The 18,345-nt window shown below is 34.0% G+C and overlaps 1 protein-coding gene across 3 annotated transcripts in view; it reads right to left on the bottom strand.

Annotated features, from left to right (window-relative positions):
* LOC117115624 overlaps positions 1 to 11,546 on the bottom strand; it is a 25,227-nt gene extending 13,681 nt beyond the window's left edge. The window contains exons 1-3 of one of the 3 annotated variants that reach the window (XM_033259491.1): positions 11,468 to 11,546; positions 10,689 to 10,826; positions 9,842 to 10,043 (exon numbers count right to left, since the gene is read on the bottom strand). The gene's annotated coding sequence lies outside the window, so the exon portion shown is untranslated. Of the gene's footprint in view, positions 1 to 9,841; positions 10,044 to 10,688 lie in introns of all 3 variants that reach the window. The other 2 variants (XM_033259492.1, XM_033259493.1) reach the window with 2 other exon arrangements.
* Positions 11,547 to 18,345: the final 6,799 nt, after the last annotated feature.

Below are 18,345 nucleotides of genomic sequence, written 5' to 3'. Positions count from 1 at the left end.
TAGGTTTATTTTGATTGGTCAAATCTTGGCTGAGTTCAAAATCACCGATGCGTGACTGTCGTAAATCAGTGGCGTACGCTAATCTGGGGTCTGTTGCTGGATTACCGTACGCCAGTGATTGCGCGATAATATTGGCGTTCGCTACGCCGCGCACAAGTTCACACCACTCGATTAACGTTACGCTAGCGTAAGTCGTTGTGTCTGAACATAGCCTTTGATGTCCCGAGATGTGCGTCCTTTTGTTGAATTACCTTGGTGATACTCGTCTCGTTAGCAAAAGTTTTGCAGGTTCGTACCCACAAGACACTTTTTTCATGACAGCAGAAATAAAGAAATTTCTCATTGATGTGCTGCTTGATATGATTATTATAACATGTTGTAATAATCGTATCAAGCAGCACATCAATGAGAAATAAAGAAATTTCTCATTGATGTGCTGCTTGATACGATTATTACAACATGTTTCTATTCGAGCACTACGCACTAGGTACGCAGTAAAATTAATATTAATGTTAAGTAATTGCATGCTTGATTAATCGAATTGAAGTTTCTTGGATTGTTTAAGTTGTACAAAGGTTTCGAAATCCCACTTAATGAAAAAATCTCTGTCTGTGGGTTCAATGTGCAATTTTTTGTTTTGGTATTGAAGTCAATATGATTATTTATTATAGGGAAGGGAATATCAGATTTTTTTGTAAATTTCTTTAATACCGGAAATTAGGTTATTGATATGGTTTCCTAAAATTATAGACATGGGTGAAGTAATCCAACTCTGCGCTTGTTATTGGTCTTCCTTTTAAGATAGGCCTATTTTCTGTAATAGGAGAAATTTTATTTTTTTTAGTTTATGCGGCTTGGGAAGGATGTCCAGAGACGAAATTTTGATTTTTATGTTTTCTATCCACTTACGATTGTATTAATTTTTTGTAGGCCTATATATAATTATCGTAATTTAATTGTGTTTTGTTCTCATTATAATACCAATAATGGAATCAATACATAGTAGTAAAATTATGATATTAGCAATGGTATTAACTTTCTCTCCCTTGATGTCTGCATTTTCCTTCTCTATGTTAGCTTTTATAAAAAAAAAATATTTTAACGTAAGTTTCATTAATGTGTTTCCCTTTTCTATAAAGTTTCTTAACAATAACAAAGTTTGAATTTATTGTTTTGAGTTTATCGTATCTTTCGTTCATCTTCGAGTCTTTGCTTTGTTTCTGTTTTTGTTGTTTATATCAGTTTATAATTGTCGCTGATTAAGCTATTCAAATTTTCTGTCTCTCGCTTAAATTAAAATATTTTTTTAATAGATGATCAAAAGTATTTTGGTTTTTTAAAAGAATAATTATGTAGAAATTTGAGCTTTGTAATGTTTTACTTTGTACGGTAATTAATTTTTTATATTATTTAGATACTTTTCTGCCTACATTTGTATAAATAGTTTCTATGTAAATATTGTTGTTAATTGTGCAATTGATTAAAAAAAGATTTACTATAAAAGAATGATAAATCTTGATGTATTCCTTGTATTTGAATTCTTTTTTTTATGTAATGCATGGTGTAAAGTAGGTGGGGGGAGTCCGGGGGGATTGTTTTGGGAAAAAATACCGGGGGAAAGTATCTGGGGGTAAGTCAGCCTGCTTCGAACGTTGTTCAATTAAAACTTTCTCGTTTAAATTGAAATAATTATTGGAGTATATAAGTTCTTGTTCCTCAAATCGTAAGTCGACGTTATATTCCCTGCAATGTTTGTGTGATAATATTTTCAATTTATCCAGTAAAGAGTATATATCTCCTCTGAAAACTCTAGATTCTTTGTTGAAAAGCTTTATATTCTTATGGACGTTGTAGTTCTTGTTCTATTCAGATTAAGTTTCGATTTTATCAACTGCTTCATATCCGTAAGATAGCCTAATGTTTTTAACTTTTGAATACTCTTTTAATATTATATTAAATATCATAAAACTATATAAATAATTATAGTTATAATTATAGTTGGTTGATAAAATTGATTAGTTAATTAAAATGTTTTACATAAATAAATTATTCAAAAATTAAATAAAATAAATTTTATTTAATAAATAATCAGTAAAATTATTAATTAAATTAATAATTTTATTAAATAAGTTATTGTTTTATATTATTATTAAATTATTTATTTATTAGTTATGTAATCGTTAATGAAAAAATTATTAATCAATTATATTCTAATAATTATTTAGAAATTAGATAAGATTTTTATTATATTAAAATAATATAAATTATCAGTAAAATATTTGTTAAATTAATTATTTATACTTTAAATTAAATTAGTTTATTATGTTATTATTCAGGTTTATACAGATATAATAAAATGTTCGCAACATTTCGTCCATTTTCAAATACAGTTACTTGACACCATGTGTAAGTACACGGCCAAAAAAAGCCGTGAAATTTCATTCAAAATAGAGGGCATTTTGATTTTTGCACTGCTACTTGAATTTTGTACTGCCGCTTGAGTTTTACACAGCTCACTCTGTGTTTTGCACTGCTGATTCTGATTTTTGCACTGCTGACTGTGTGTTTTGCACTGCTGACTGTGTGTTTTGCACTGCTGACTCTGATTTTTGCAGTGCGGACTCTGAGTTTTGCACTGCTGACTTTGTGTTTGCAATGCGAACTCTGAGTTTTGCACTGCTGATTCTGTGTTTTGCACTGCTGACTTTGTGTTTTGCACTGCTGACTCTGTGTTTTGCACTGCTGATTGTGTTTTGCACTGCTGACTCTGTGTTTTGCTGCTGACTGTTTACACTTTTTTTTACTTTTTTTGGATCGTAATCAGTCGTTTTCTCTATGCCTAGGTTTACAGACTATTCTTAACCGTGATCTACACCAAAGAATAATCCGATGAAGAGTCTTTAAGAGTTGTGTATATATAGTACAAGTGTAAATCTACTGCAGGATTTTACGTGTTCTGTTTGCTTTCGTTCAGACGTGCGCTTCACAATGTGTGTAGGCTTTATTTCTATACGTTCTTGTTTCGTCTCTTTAATAACAGCTTACCTTTATAGTGAATTGAATAATTTAACTAAAAAATAATGGTACCGACATTCTGTGTAGGCCTTTATTAGCAAGCAATGAACCACAACCTGACGAATCGTATAACTGCATTTTTTATCTTTTGTCAGATTTCAGTCAGTATTTTATAAATGTCAATAATAATAACTATATAAGAAAGATGGCATAAATTTATCTTATTCTTATTACAGTTCAGTGACCCTTGATACTGTGTTTTATTTTGCTTTGAATGGTCAAACTGGATGAATCTCTTAACTTGCAGAAACATATCAGTTACATAACTAAATCTGTCAGGTTCTATCTTTGTAATGTTGCACTCATTCGACGCCCTTTCGTGTAAAAATAAAAAATCACAGCTAAATCAGTGTGCCTCCGCAACTAATGGAAGGTATTTCTCATATTAGTATACATCCATGTTTTGATATTGGCCTACCAGAAATAAAGCATTCAAAACCCAAAATATCAACTATCGAATATGAAAGCTATATCAGTGTATATAATATACTTATGATCAGAAATTTAAAAATAGCTGAATGATATGAAGCGTATATCGAATAAGAAATATCAGGTATCAAATATAGCAGGTATAGGCTATTATTGTAGCAACAGACTCAAATTCAGGTATTTCAAAATAGATGATATTAAGCATATTAGGAATCAAAAGTATTAATTATTAAATATAACTCCTATATCAGTCCATAAACTTAAATTAAAATACTTAAAATAGCTGATATGAAGCATTTTTGCAATCAAAAGATATCTATTTGCTAATGATGCTTGTAGATAATTTAAGCTAGATGTGCATTATATATATAATCTTTGAAATCATACACATCTTGGAAAGTTTAAAAGTTTATCAAATGTTTGTCAATTAATTTGATTTACCTTAGAAATTACCAAACACCATAACTACCACAAACACTTTATGTGAAAAAAAAGCATTAACAGAAATCATAACCGTTTATCGTAAGATAGTCTGTCACTTATTTAACCAAACGCATGAAGCTTGTATTCTCCATTGGTTCTGTTAACAAGGCGCCTAAATGGGGCCCGGTATTGAATACCTGCGTGTTTATCTATGACGCCTACTGCCGCTTAAGGACTGCACCCTGTCCTAAATTGAGTCGGCAGTGAATCAAAAACATTTATAGCTCCACTAGGACGCTGGTGATAGCTAAATAAATATGTATACGTAGTTACGGTTCGGCCTTTCTGAACACATCCAAGGCGGTTCCTCTATTAATGGCAGCTTTGCTTTGGTCAACGCTTCCCATAACGACATTTCTACCATGCGTTCGGACATAATGTTTTCCGTTGTTGCACACTCTAATCCGATGATTGTCTTGCCCGCTGATTGGGTTGTAAACAACAATGTTCCAATCCTTCCAATCATATTTTTTACTGATAAAGTCATAGAATTTGTCAGCGAAATCACTGTTACTCTTGCCATTTAACGAAACCAAATTGCTAATTAAATCGGCTTGGGACTGTTTTTTCCAAGCATTTTTCACTTTTTGGTCTTCCACTTGCATATAGTTAGCTGAATGATATGGTCTTCCAAAGTTTCCTTTTCTTCTTCATATGTGGCATCTCGACCTTTGGCTTTCTGATAGAATAAATGGATTTAGCTGCTGTCCCAATTTTAAAAAAAATGTTATAAATAATGAAATATGAAAAAAATTATCCAATAAGATGCACAACTAATAAAAATAACAAAACAATAAAAATAAAATAATAGTATGACATGAATCCCATACGTTCGATTAACTTTACACACAGAATGTGCACCGTTACAGCTCGGCTACATTTCACCTGATATCATAATAGCTATTAATATTATACTCCTATAATGCAACAGCAAACAACGGATCGAGCGCATCGACTATTTACAATGATGTGGCGCGAAAGCAGGGCGGGGTTGTATAATCTCAGATTATACTGTTACAATATATTTTCGCTATCAGATCAGATAGAAACAATTACCGTACTTGCGCGAATAAGCGCCACGTTTGAATAACCGCCCCTCATAACATGAACATTTCCTTAAGCGCCCCGTAGGAATAAGCGGCCCTTCTAATTTGAATAAGCGCCCCCTCATAAGATTTTCTTTTTAGCAAGTCAATAATACAATCAATCCTGGGACTGTGGTTGTTAGCATGATTAAGAGGAAACACATTGTTCTTCGGTCAATATCAAAATGAGGATATTTCTCTTGGACAGACGAGGGATCCGTTTTTGTCATGAGCCATGCTTTCTGGACGATTATCTTTTCTAACCACCATTTATAATGTCCTTATATGATCTTTTTTCATTCAAACAGTGTTTCCATAAGAGCCCCCTCAATTTCCACTGTTTTCAGAAGCACCCCGTTTAAATAAGAGGTTCCGATTGGTGGAGCTGGCTTGACCCTAAATTTCCACTACCCCCAATTACTGGATCCGCCCCTAGTGATAAGACAGGTGCTGATTGGTGTTCGAGCTGGCTTGATCCTAAATTTAAACTTCAGTGTCGCTATGGCTATGTTTATGTCATGCACTATGGCATTGCGGAAGAATACCCACATTGACACGATCCAAATCGACCCGAATTCGAGAGAGAGGGGCCCACGGACGCTTTGGTATTGTAGCTATACTAGCTACTTGGCTAGGCCTGTGCCGGAGTAGTCCTATAGGGCCTAGCCGAAATGATTGGGCCTTGGCCTACCTTTCATTATCATGCCTTATTGTGCCCAGGCGTACGTTTATGTTCACCTGATCGATTTCTAAACATGCCATGTATTACTGATGTGTTTGAGACATATAAACTAGAGTAATATAATAATTATTCAATTTAAAATGGATACTCTTCCATGTTCGTGTCGTTAGAATCAGATACAGGAACCAAGGACTTAGTTATAAGTACGGAAGCTTAAAGGTGCCATCCCAGATGTCTTGATAATTACTGTATCTCGTCATGTCTACATCCCGTAGAAAAGATTAAATGACAAAATTCTGGATCTCGTCATGTCTATATTTATCAGAAGAGATGATCATGTCTAAATCTTTTAGAAGAGGTGATCAGATGACGAGATCCTTGATCTCATGTCTACATCTTTTAGAAGAGATGATAAGATGACAAGATCCTGGATCTCGTCATGTGTACATCCTTCAGAAGAGATGATAATGACGAGATCCTGGATCTTCGTCATGTATAAATTCTTTAGAAGAGATGATTAGATGACAAGATCCTGGATCTTGTCATGTGTACATCCTTTAGAGTAGATATGACGACATCCTGGATCTCGTCATGTGTACATCCTTTAGAAGAGATGATCAGATGACGAGATCATGGATCTTGTCATGTGTACATCCTTTAGAATAGATATGACGAGATCCTGGATCTCGTCATGTGTACATCCTTTAGAAGAGATGATCAGATGACGAGATCCAGGATCTCATCATGTATAAGTCCTTTAGAAGAGATGATTAGATGACGAGATCCTCGATCTCGTCGTGTGTACATCCTTTAGAAGAGATGATCAGATGACGAGTTCCTGGATCTCGTTATGTGTACATCCTTTAGAAGAGATGATTAGATGACGAGATGCTGGATCTCCTTATGTCTACATCCTTTAGAAGAGATGATTAGATGACGAGCTCCTGGATCTCGACATGTGTACATCCTTTAGAAGAGATGATCAGATCGCAAGATCCTGGATCTCGTCATCTGAACATCTGGGAGCTCACTTAAAGCTTCCGTATATAAGTCCTTGCAGAAAAATGCTGCTCATATTATATTTTGTTGATGTGAGGCATGCGCGGTGACGTAATGAAGATGGAAACAAACTGTTTCTTTTAGGGCCAGACGCGATATTTTTTTAATCTGAGAACTGCGGTACAGTTTAACAGAGGGGACTTATTTATGTGACGTAAGCGACTCGAGAAACATGGCAAAAAAGGTACTGATTTTCGGTGGTTTTGGCTGTCTTTGCTTTGTTATCCAATATCCTGCCATGAAAAGTAGCGGAATGTGGTCGTGACATATAGAAATCCCAGTATATGAGATATGAGCACATTCCTACCACTGGTTTCAGAGGAGATAGGTGAACTTACACCGGGGCGATTAGTAGAATTAATGTGTAGGTGCCTGGGCTATAGGTTAATAGGATCAGATGAAACTAATTTATATTAACTTGATTATTCATGTATTTATCTCGATAATTTTGAATGACAACTCAGAACTCTCTGCCTAAGAGTCGCGTTCTGGGGACTTTTTGAGATTTGCACAGTGAATCAGCTATTCAAAATGGACAGAGGCTGTCGCAAACTGGTGCTACTTTATAGTTTTACTTGATTTAAGCAGTGCATAGCATAGCGCTACTTAGATATTTTTTGGAGGCTTGTGTGGCCCTTATTTAAAATTGGCGTTTATACCATGAAGGTAAATACCTCCATCTTTATACAGTATATAGTGCTAATAGCCTGTAAAGATGGTTTGTTTCTGTTTGTTTACTCTGTGTATGAAATAAAACGGTGTTTTTCATTACGAAATAGGCGCGCGCCTAGATGACACTGGTGTTTGATTTTATGATTAGACAGTTCATATTGATGTTGGCTTTCAAATTAAGGTATTATTGTCAAAAATCTTAGCATAGTTAGTTAGGGGGGTTATAATTTTCAGGGTCTCAGAATCGTATTCTTAAGTCTTAAGCCTCATTCGAACTGGATTTTTTTTTTTTTTGGTAGAAATCTTACCGATATTATGGTAAACATTCTAATGTATAAGCTTACTGCTGTAGCCGCACTTGGACTTTTTGGCTTGAGAGTTTTATCATGACTCGTGCTATGACTTACCGAGGAACATCTGAAAATCATGTTAAAATTTGTATTTAATTTCATTTAATGATGGTGACTCACGTAGTCGCGCTGTTCCAATTGTACCTTTTGACCAGGTGAAACTGACTTCCTTTTACAGGGCAAACAGGACTCGAAAAGGCTTTAAAAAGTAAGTCCGGTCAGGAAAAGTTAGTGGTTCTCACGGGAGAGCCGGGGGGGGGGGGTCCTTTGCTCCCCTAGACCCCTGCTAGCACCGCCCTTGGGCCTAAGTTGTCCTGGATATTAGATCTTTATGGTTGCCAAAAATCCCTAATAAAAGATCATGTGAAATTTGTTGACTCTTAATTTTGACTATAATAGTGATGTGATGATGAAATTTACTATATAAAAGTGTTCCGGCCATCCATTCAGGGGTACTATTTCTTCAAATTTCCTCATCTCAGCCACAACCATTTTTGACATGAGGTCATTGTAAAATCAAGGCTTTGAAGTATAAAGACAATGTTTTTAAGCTATATTTTCTTTGTTATATCACACATATTAAAGATCTATGGTTGTCGAAAATCCCTGAGATCAAAGACCATGAGAATTTTTATTGACGTGGTGTGATGATGATGAATTTACTATAGTGTCATTTCTGGCCATCTATAGGTACTATTTCCTGAAATTTTCGCACCTCTGCCGCAACTGAGGTGGGTGTGGACTTACCAAGTGTCTCTCCAACCTTTCAAAACAGTTCTGCGGCCTTCCCTGGGTATGAAATTAAACACTATGATAGAGTCGACACCTGACTCAGAGTATGTATTAAGTGAGTGCTGAGTAAAATGCATACATTTGTTCTCAGGATGTGATCATGTTCAGCCCCCAACTATAATGGGGATGAGGTGGGTGGACCCTGTCTGTGAAAGTCTCTCTCTTTTGAATTTCGTTTATTCCTATGGTTATAATTTTAGTGTACTAAAATTATTTATAAAGCGTCTATTGCACTTTATCCACTTTAAACTTTCAGAGTGAGCTACCTCCCAGGGGGCTTTTCCCCTGGACTCAACCGTGGTCCTTGGCGTCCTTCAGCCGTAGGAAGGGGATCATTCATGGTTGATCAATCTAGGGCCATTGAGCATGCCCACAAAAGGGCATGTAAAATTATCTTAGCAAATAATTATATCAATTATAATGAATCGCTTATTGTGCTTGATATTGCAAAGTGACAGAAGAAATAACATTTATAACATTTTTTTAAAATTCCTCATTGGTTTGTAGAAAACCAATCCAGTCACAGTATGTATTTAAAGATGCGCCAGTTTTGTGTACTTCGTTTCGTTTTTGTTTTGTTTTTGCTTTGAAGAACCTCTTTTTATTGCGTGATCGTTTACATAACTTAACATAATAACATAAATGTGACAATAATTTTAAGTTCATTTCTACCCTTCTTCCACATAGGCTGATTATACGTTAAACTACAAACTATATTTCAATTTTCTATTAACCAGATGTAGATTGTATATTGTTACCAAAATTTATAAATATAAACAAGTTTTAAACGTTTATTATTGTTGAGATAACAATCAGTACTTGGTTGAAAACCAGAACACATTTTCAACACTGATTATACATTGCAATAAAAAAAAATGTATAAAATGTTGAGAACATGTTTTAATTGTAATGGTAATATCTCAACCAGATTTTAAAAGTAAATTCAATGTAAAAATAGTGTTGGGTAAAAAAATAAAAAAAATAAAATATAATATTTGTAAACGTTGATTTTACGTGAAAACACTAACTATATTTCAACTTAATATTGAAAAGACGTGTTTATATTTTCTTCAACGTTAATAAAAATAAATAAATTAAATAACATTCACAAACATTACACATTCACAAGGACATAATAGAAAAGGTTAAACAAAAAAGACTACATTCGGACATTTAAACAGAATGAAAACCAACAGACTTCAGCAGCCACTTACATATTTGATCTCTTTCCTCAGAATGTGTCCTTAGCCTCCCTCCGTTCTTCTGACCTTAACTTGCTAATTGTTTCTAAAGTTCTTGTTAAATTTTTGCAGTACACCAGGCTGATCGTTTTAAGAAGAACTGTTTTTGTTGAGAATGTCTTGACGTTTAGGCGTCAATCGTCATCAGGAGAATAGTATCTGCACCGAGTCCAAACTGGGAAATATTTATATGATTGGATAGTGAAGCTTGCAGCTGATTGGTAGAAAGCGATGAAGTAGGGGAGAGTGGGGTTGATTGCATAATTTTTTTACATTTTTGGCCACAGCTTTTAAAAATGGGCATTGCTTGGAGTAAAAACTAGCAATATATCTTCTTTAACATTCCATTGAATAGCAAACTACGTTTCACTGGTCTATGTTAATTATTATGGGATGGAGAAGCATTTTAAAAACAATGGTCGGGTGATTCAACCTTCCCCACCGATATTGGTTGAATCACATAGAGGGGTAGGTTGAATCACTGTGTGAAAAGATAACAAATACAAATAAATTTCTAATAATACAATCACAGTGTTTATTTACAATACTAAAGAACATTCAGACATTTATATTCAACCAAAATTTCAATAAAAAATTGGAAAAATCCATTAATATATATATATATATTACAAAGTACATATAAAAATAGCAGCAAGGATATATTTTTTACTTTCTTTGTATTAATTGCATGTACCAGTATAATATAATAACTCTTATTTCATTTTATTTGTTTCAGTTAGACAACACATTCATACATTAAAATGTTTATAAATACATATTTAATACTAGTAGTAAGAATGACTAAATATATACTGTATACCGGTTAAGGCTATGGCATATGACTCTTGTGCCTGATTAATTTATATTTAAACCGACTTGCTCAATAGTTTTATGTTTTCACTTCAGTGTTAGGGTTTCTTGGCAGGATCAGAAACCCTAATTGTAAACTGTACATTTTCTGAAAAAGCAATAGCAAATATTTATATTATACATTGCAATTTTTACATATGTAAGTAATTTAGTAAATGAATAAAAATACAAAAAAAGTTCTTCTATAGGTCTATCAACCTTTTATTAATTAAAAAATAATCACATTTTGATATAATAATGCTGCCTAACCCGAGGGCAAGCACTAGCAATTATTTTGTATTTAGAGGCTCTCTATTCTATAGTAATTAGGCCTAGGCCTATATATTATATAGTTTGTGGTGTGTGTGAAGAAATACATTTAATAAAATATATTATTTATTGGTTGATAATAATTATACGCGAATCTGCATAAAATTACAATGATAATGACAAGAGAACTGTCTAGTTGATATCTAGCATGATAAAAGGTCTAGGCTTAGGCCTTGAGGATACCTGAATGATAATATAGAGTCCTAGACCTAGAGGGGTTGGTTGAATCACCTGATGCAACCATCCCCGACACCAATGACAGGGTTACATTTGGGTGTCAGTAAAAAATGAAACAACCTAGCCTAGAAGTATTTATCTCATAGTTTACCCTAATGTAACTCAACTTTGGTTTTTGGTTAAACATGCACCATAAAGTAATAAAACGATAATTAATGTTTAAAAACTCGAAAATTTACATACTGGCCTAAAAATGGTTAGTTTTTCAGGAAAATACCTCAACACAAGCCTATCGCTCTGATTTTCGGCAAGCAGCGAGCAATGACGTTACTTGATTGCCAGGCCTATCAACCGATTTATTCCCAATTATATTTTTTGAATTATAAGGACTGATGCAACCAACACGCGATGCAACCAACCCCACTCTCCCCTACACCTGGACAACCAACCAATCACTCGCGAGTGTTTTCAAAGGTGTTAACACAGTTGACAGTCACTAGATTTTTCACCTGAGATTTACTGGAGTTTACCACCAAGAGCGTCGGAAGCGGTGCAGCTGGTCCATTTGTGGTTTGACCAATTATTTACAACTCAATATCGTTTGTAAGCCAAACTCTACTTTCTCTGACGCAATCAAACATAAATTGCACATTCAGCTTATTGAAAGTATGGAACAAATTTGAAATTTAATTTTCACTATAGTTAATTATAAATAGCTTAGGCCTATTTATCATGATTACATTTAGCACGTAAATAATATTCAATCACTCTATTAGGCATACAAACATGGGTAAGATTTAAAAAATGAAAGAATAAATAAAAGGTGTATACACTTCATTTATTATGTACAATTTATTGATTATATAATTTGAAAATAAACTCTATAATTCTCCGTCTTTAATATACAATTTTTAGTTTCGTATAAAAGAATAAAATGAATCGGACTTTCCAAGGTCGTCAAGAAGGCTGTTAAATCAGGTAGGGGCAAGGAAGCTAAATGCTCTTTTATAGCATTCAAGTTTTGGGCTTATGTAATATTTTTAGCTTTAGATGACTAGAATGGCAGATTAATTTTAGTAAAACATTTCACTTGGTTATTCAGGCCCAGAAACCTGAACTCAGAAATACCGGGATGGTGTCCCGCGGAGAATACTCTTACATCTAAATTTTGTTTAAGCCTACATTAAGTTTTTTCCCTTTTTTTAAAAATTATATAAGTTATTATTTAAGCGTTAAAGGCGTTGCTTCAAATGTAATTTATTTCATCTAATTTTCATTTTTTGTTCATACTTTGAATTTTCTGTAGGGCCCTAATTACACATGTGATTATGAATGTGACTGTGAAATAAATGACACGTGACATCATTAGGATAAGTTTAATCGTCGCGAATTCATTTAATTTAATTCGAAACCGTCGATTTTCAGCTGTTTTCGCACATTTCTCTTCATAACTTTACTTCTACTTGTCCGATTTTCGCCATTGTTGTTTCATTCTATTCAAAATTTAATAACAGTTATAGTAAACTTAATTATAATCCATAAGATTGCCAAATCTCGTCGGACTTTCTAATTTTGTAACCGTGGTTTTCCAAATTTTTCCGTGTAAAACCTATGGTTTTAGGAGAAATGTGGCGAACCGCCCGAAGTTTTTATGTAGTAGCTCCGCTGATATTGGGCCGATTTTCGGCATTGTTGTGGCAACAAGTAGCTTTATTTATAGGCTACAACATATGTAAAAATCAATTTGATTGGTTAATAAACGACGTCGGACTTTTCATTTTTGTAAGAATCAACCTGAAGCAAGTCAGTTTAGAAGCCAATGCTTTAGAATAGCGAAAGAGTATTCGACCGTATTTTCGAGCAGAAGGAGCTTAGCTTTGGAGTTAAAATTTAGAATGTTAATTGCATTATCTTGAATTATTATTTTGATTTTTAGTTTGTGCATGTGTAGATGAACGTATAGATATTTTTTAATGTATTTACATAAAAAATATAGTAGTTATGACAGTTTATAAATGACGATATTCTGCTAGGCCCACGTATTCTCTTCGGCGAAACTCCGGTTTCAGATCTGATAATCAGACCATACCATTTTCAATGTGTAATGCAAGTGCATGGTAGAATCATCTGTAATAGGTACATTTCTACAATGTTAAAAAAATGTATACCTAAAGAAGTATAATATTAATATTACCTTTCTGTTTATTTTGAAGTACTATGAGCCTGCACCTACAACTTTGTCTACATTCACATAACTAAATACCCCTATTTTACAATGGTACATTTCGCAGGCTTCAACGACCAGCCATTGAATTCGCTTCGACGCGTAAAGGAGATTATCAAACCCTACGCAAAGGCAATTTTGACCAACTGGGTGATCAAACTTATCCTAATGTCCCCTACACCTGCAAAACAAAACAGGGGTTTCAGTAAAGAACTGTACATTATTGCCATTGCCATTAATAACGCACGTCGCATGAATGGCGCGGCCAGTTAAGCACGTGTTTTAAAACACATAAGGTTCAAATCGAGTATAGATATTCAATGTCTTTTTTTTTCAATTTTAAGAAGCTATTTTGTTCAATTTTATGTATCTTAATTTTTAATTCAATTTTTTTTGTACAAATAAACATTCTTTTTATTTAAAAATTCTTATTAGCCCAAAAATCCAAATATAATAACTTGCGTTTGTACCGTATTTAAGCGTGGAGGAACGCGCGGACCATGTGAGGGTCTTGTTTTGTATTCAGATAGCAATATGATGATCAGCCATAATAATCTATAAAATCATATCTACAACTCATGTGCTTTCAGAATATTTGTTTTGTCACCTTCCATTATAAGGAGCTATAACCAAAGATAATAAATAGAGCAGCTTCCCAATATAGTGGAACATCCGTTCAAAAGGCATTTTGGGTACACGGACAGCAATTTTACCACATCCGCGCGGCGGCGCTATATAGTAATAATAAAAGCGCCGCTCTGGTTCGTTTGTTTCCTATATTTTCTCCACTTAGTAAAATGGTCAAATTATACCCAATGCGCGGGAGGGCGGATGTATTTCATCAATTTTAATACAAATACGCAGAGCAGCTCATTCTTCTGCTATTTAAGTTCTTTGCTATAACTGATTTGAAATAGGCATGATTGTGAGCATTTAAACATGTTAACCCACGCTTGCGCGCAGGCTATGATGCGCACACGAAAAATTAAGGTACATGACATTCATCCTTGATCTGAAGCGTTATGTCCATTAAATATGATTATAAATGTCAATCGATTATTATGATATTTGGTCGTCAAAGTTTTGAGAAAAGAAAGATGAAGGGTGGGGGTAAAAAAACCCATTTATTTTGACCATGATAACTTTATCAAAATAGAAAAAAGTCTATGAAAGAAAAAAAGAAAATTTATGAAAGGGAATTGTGTTAGCTATAACAGAAAAAGATGATGTTGGACCTGACAATCACAAGAGGCGAATCACCAAGTTTTTGTTTTAAATGGAACAAACACTAGGTCCCTTGCGATGCACAAAGTAGCTGACCATTGAGACTGACACAAACTTGAAATAGTTCATGCGCAAAATATGCCCTATAAGGGGGACTTTGGATAATTCATGAGATTTTACCTATCGTACGTTCAAAAATTGCACCCGAGGACAGAGAATTTTTTTGGTACAGTATGCTTATTCCTCTATGAATAAATTAAGTGCAAGAAACACGAACATAATTATATTATATAATATAATGCAATATGAATAACAAATAATGTGTGCCTGTTATATTGTTACAAGTTTCTGGATATTGTGAAATGCATTTACAAAGATGTGGTCTAATTAAATTAAACATCTGTTATGATTACACAGGGTACAATATACTATGCATTATTTAGTAAACCTAATAAATTTCTTTTGAATTAAGCCAGGTGAATATGTTAGATTTTCATATAACAGACTGCTGGTATGTTATTTAGTATTATCATTTAGTAAACTTTCGGTTTATTAATGACAGGAGGACCATTTATGTAAGAATTCCCATCATATGGACAGATCTAACAGGTGATAAATACTCAATAGAGCAATACAAATCAGGGAAATCTACTTTAAGGTGGAGAGTCAATATTAGAATTAAGTACTGTACGTTTTTACATGGGGCTCAACTCAGGCCCTACAACGGCTCCGGTCAGGGTGGTAAGACAAACGCCAGGGGAAATCAGCACTTTTGATTAGATACTTATTAACTGATGGATATACATACTAATCAATTAAACTGACCAATTTCCACTTTTTTTTATTTAAAAAAAATCCCACTGACATGGTCCAGGCCGCACAATGTACGTGCGTACAACCCGTAGCTGAACTATTTCCATGTTCGAGACGAACGCGTGTCATTTTTAAGAGTATTTTTGCGACGTACAAAGCAGGCGTATGTTAATACGTTCGCTAGTGTAAAACATCAAATTTAAAATATCATTTTTACATTTAAAGCAATGTTTAACTACTAATACTTGTACGTACGTTAACATTTATTAAATCCCATTGTGACAAATAATAATGATAAATCATGAATGGTTAATTGATATATTATTTAGTACATGTATAAATGATTGATATAATAGAATAGTGCGTGTTTTGAGATACAAAGAAAAAACTAATAAAAGAAGTCATGTTAATGCAATGATGATTATTTATATTTGGCCGGACCGACAAAAATAGCTTCCGACGCGCCTGACATAAAAGTCATAAAAAGACACCTCAGAAGTTGGAAAAGCTCATTTCCTGCCATATCAAAATTTCCCGCGGGAGAACCCCTTCCCTCTTTCTGTTGGGAGGGGGGTTGCCGATTCATGAGACAAAGAACAACTACTCATTTTGTTTATTATGTACATACACATAACAGGTCTATTTACTGTAATAAGAATAAGAAAGTTTACCTGACCGTTTTCAAATGGTAAAAAACTTTGAATTTTGAAGGACTTTAAAGTCAGTAAAAGACACCAGCTCAAAGACGGGAAAGTGCATTTTCCGCCATCTAGGAATCAACATTTTCCAGGGGGAGGAGCCCCGGGCCCCAATTCCTCTTTGGGGTTCTTGGAAAAAATTGTTGGCCCCCCACGTCCTGGTTCATATTCCCATTCATGTTATTAGTGGGCCCCTTCCACCCCACTTTGAAAAACGTTCAGCCAGCTCTACGTAAATACAGCCTCAATACATTACGGTACGTTACATATTATATTATATAGATTTTATTAGATATTTATTTTGAAACAGCGCCACCAATCTTTTCGCAACTCACTGGGGATTTTTTTTTTAATGTATGGTAGCTTTGGTAATATATAATGAATTATTCATAATCATCCTTTTAGAAAATGTTCTGTGCATGCGCTATATTGAAGCCTTATGTCAGCCTCAATGATCAGCAGCTCTGTGCTTCGTCACGAGGGACCTATTTTTCGATTTAAAAAAAAAATAAATAAATAACATCAGATTTTTTGGCAAACTTAGCAGATACAATTGATATGAATACGGCTGAGTGGATGTGGGGGGGGGGGGACGGGGTGCAGACTGTGCTATCGCACCCCCTACAAACTATCGTACGCATTCAAAAAATGCGTCCAGGGAGAGATTTTGACAGACCACCCATTTGAGCCCCATCATGGTTGAGACTGATGGAAAATGTTATGATTTTGCACCTCTAGGTTGCCGGGGCTGGTGACCTCCCTCGAATCTGTCACTGCATTTTCCCAATGGCAAAACTGGGTTCTGATGAGCCCTTTTTAGAGAGTAACAGTCATCACACAGGTTAGGAATCACAATTAGTTTTTTAAATAATATGAAAGACAGTGTATTGCGAAAATGTCAGAAAACAAAAATGTTTCAAAATTTCTTACTATTTCCATAATTATATGAAATGATGCTTTTTTCCTCATAAATAAGTGCAAGAAACACGAACACATTATACAATGCAATATCAATAACAATGACTAAAGGTCTAATATATTTCTACAAGTTGACGGATGTTTATAATATTATAAAAAGATTCTAGAACCAAAAACACTTTATTTTCCATGAATTGTACTTTGGCACTCCATATATACTAGTATAGCGCATTTTGAACATTTGATTTGAGTTTGGGTAATCACGTAAGTTGTAATTTTTTCAAATGTATTTAGACTTCAATTTATAAAGTTGCTTTCATCTAGGCCATTACAACTATGTGATGTAATCATACCGGTACTGTAATACTAATAACAGCGACCAGTTCTGTCACCATTACGACATGTTAATCAAACATAGGCTAACCTTATGTGCAGTACGCTTGAACCTCTATTCCATAAAGATTTATTCAAAGATGTTACGTTAGGTTCTATTTTTTTTTAAAAGTTAACAGAGGTTTATTATGAATAAACGGTCAATGTGCAAATCCAGAGACTCACATTTCGTTTACGTGTATCGTTTTAAAGTCGAAAACAGTCCATTTTAAAATAGGAGTTTGTTTTTCCTTTGCAACAGTCTTGGTTAAAAAGAATAAAATTACATGAAAAATCCGAACATATGAACGAAGTTGTGAGAATAACCGCCCTCTATTCATTAGAAAGTGGATTGAATACATTCTGAAAGAATCAACCAGTAAATTTGTACTATAATGAGAAAATACAAAATTCCAGAATTAACCGGTTTGGATCTGGATGTAGAGAACTTTAGTCCTGCATCCAGTACATCACCTAAGTATGTAAACCTAAGTAGAATAAAGGACACTTTATTGTCCATTTTAAAATAGGAATTGGTTTTTCCTTTGTGCAAGTCTTGGTTAAGAAAGATAAAGTTACACGAGAAATTACAAAACAAAACAACTTGACAATGACGTGAAATATGTTAAGATATTAACAAGTTAAAACAGTAATGTAGTAAAAAGGCAAAATAAAAATCACTGTTTTAACTTTTTAAAATCTACTATGTGTACCTTAAAAACGACCAGCTATTTTAGTAAAGATTAAAACTACAAAATTCTTGAATTTTGCTATAAAATGATGACAGTACAGGGGTTTATTTATGAATTTGAGTAGCAGGAGAAATTTGAAAGTAACAGGAGAGTAAATTGAAATAGGCCGGGGTGTAGAGG

Source organism: Anneissia japonica, unplaced genomic scaffold (genome assembly GCF_011630105.1).
Source record: "Anneissia japonica isolate Jap-2015-1 unplaced genomic scaffold, ASM1163010v1 scaffold16662_len1167910_cov178, whole genome shotgun sequence".
In the NCBI taxonomy this organism is placed as follows: Eukaryota; Metazoa; Echinodermata; class Crinoidea; order Comatulida; family Comatulidae; genus Anneissia; species Anneissia japonica.
Note: the sequence above shows the minus strand (reverse complement) of the source record. Positions and strands in the feature narration are given on the sequence as shown.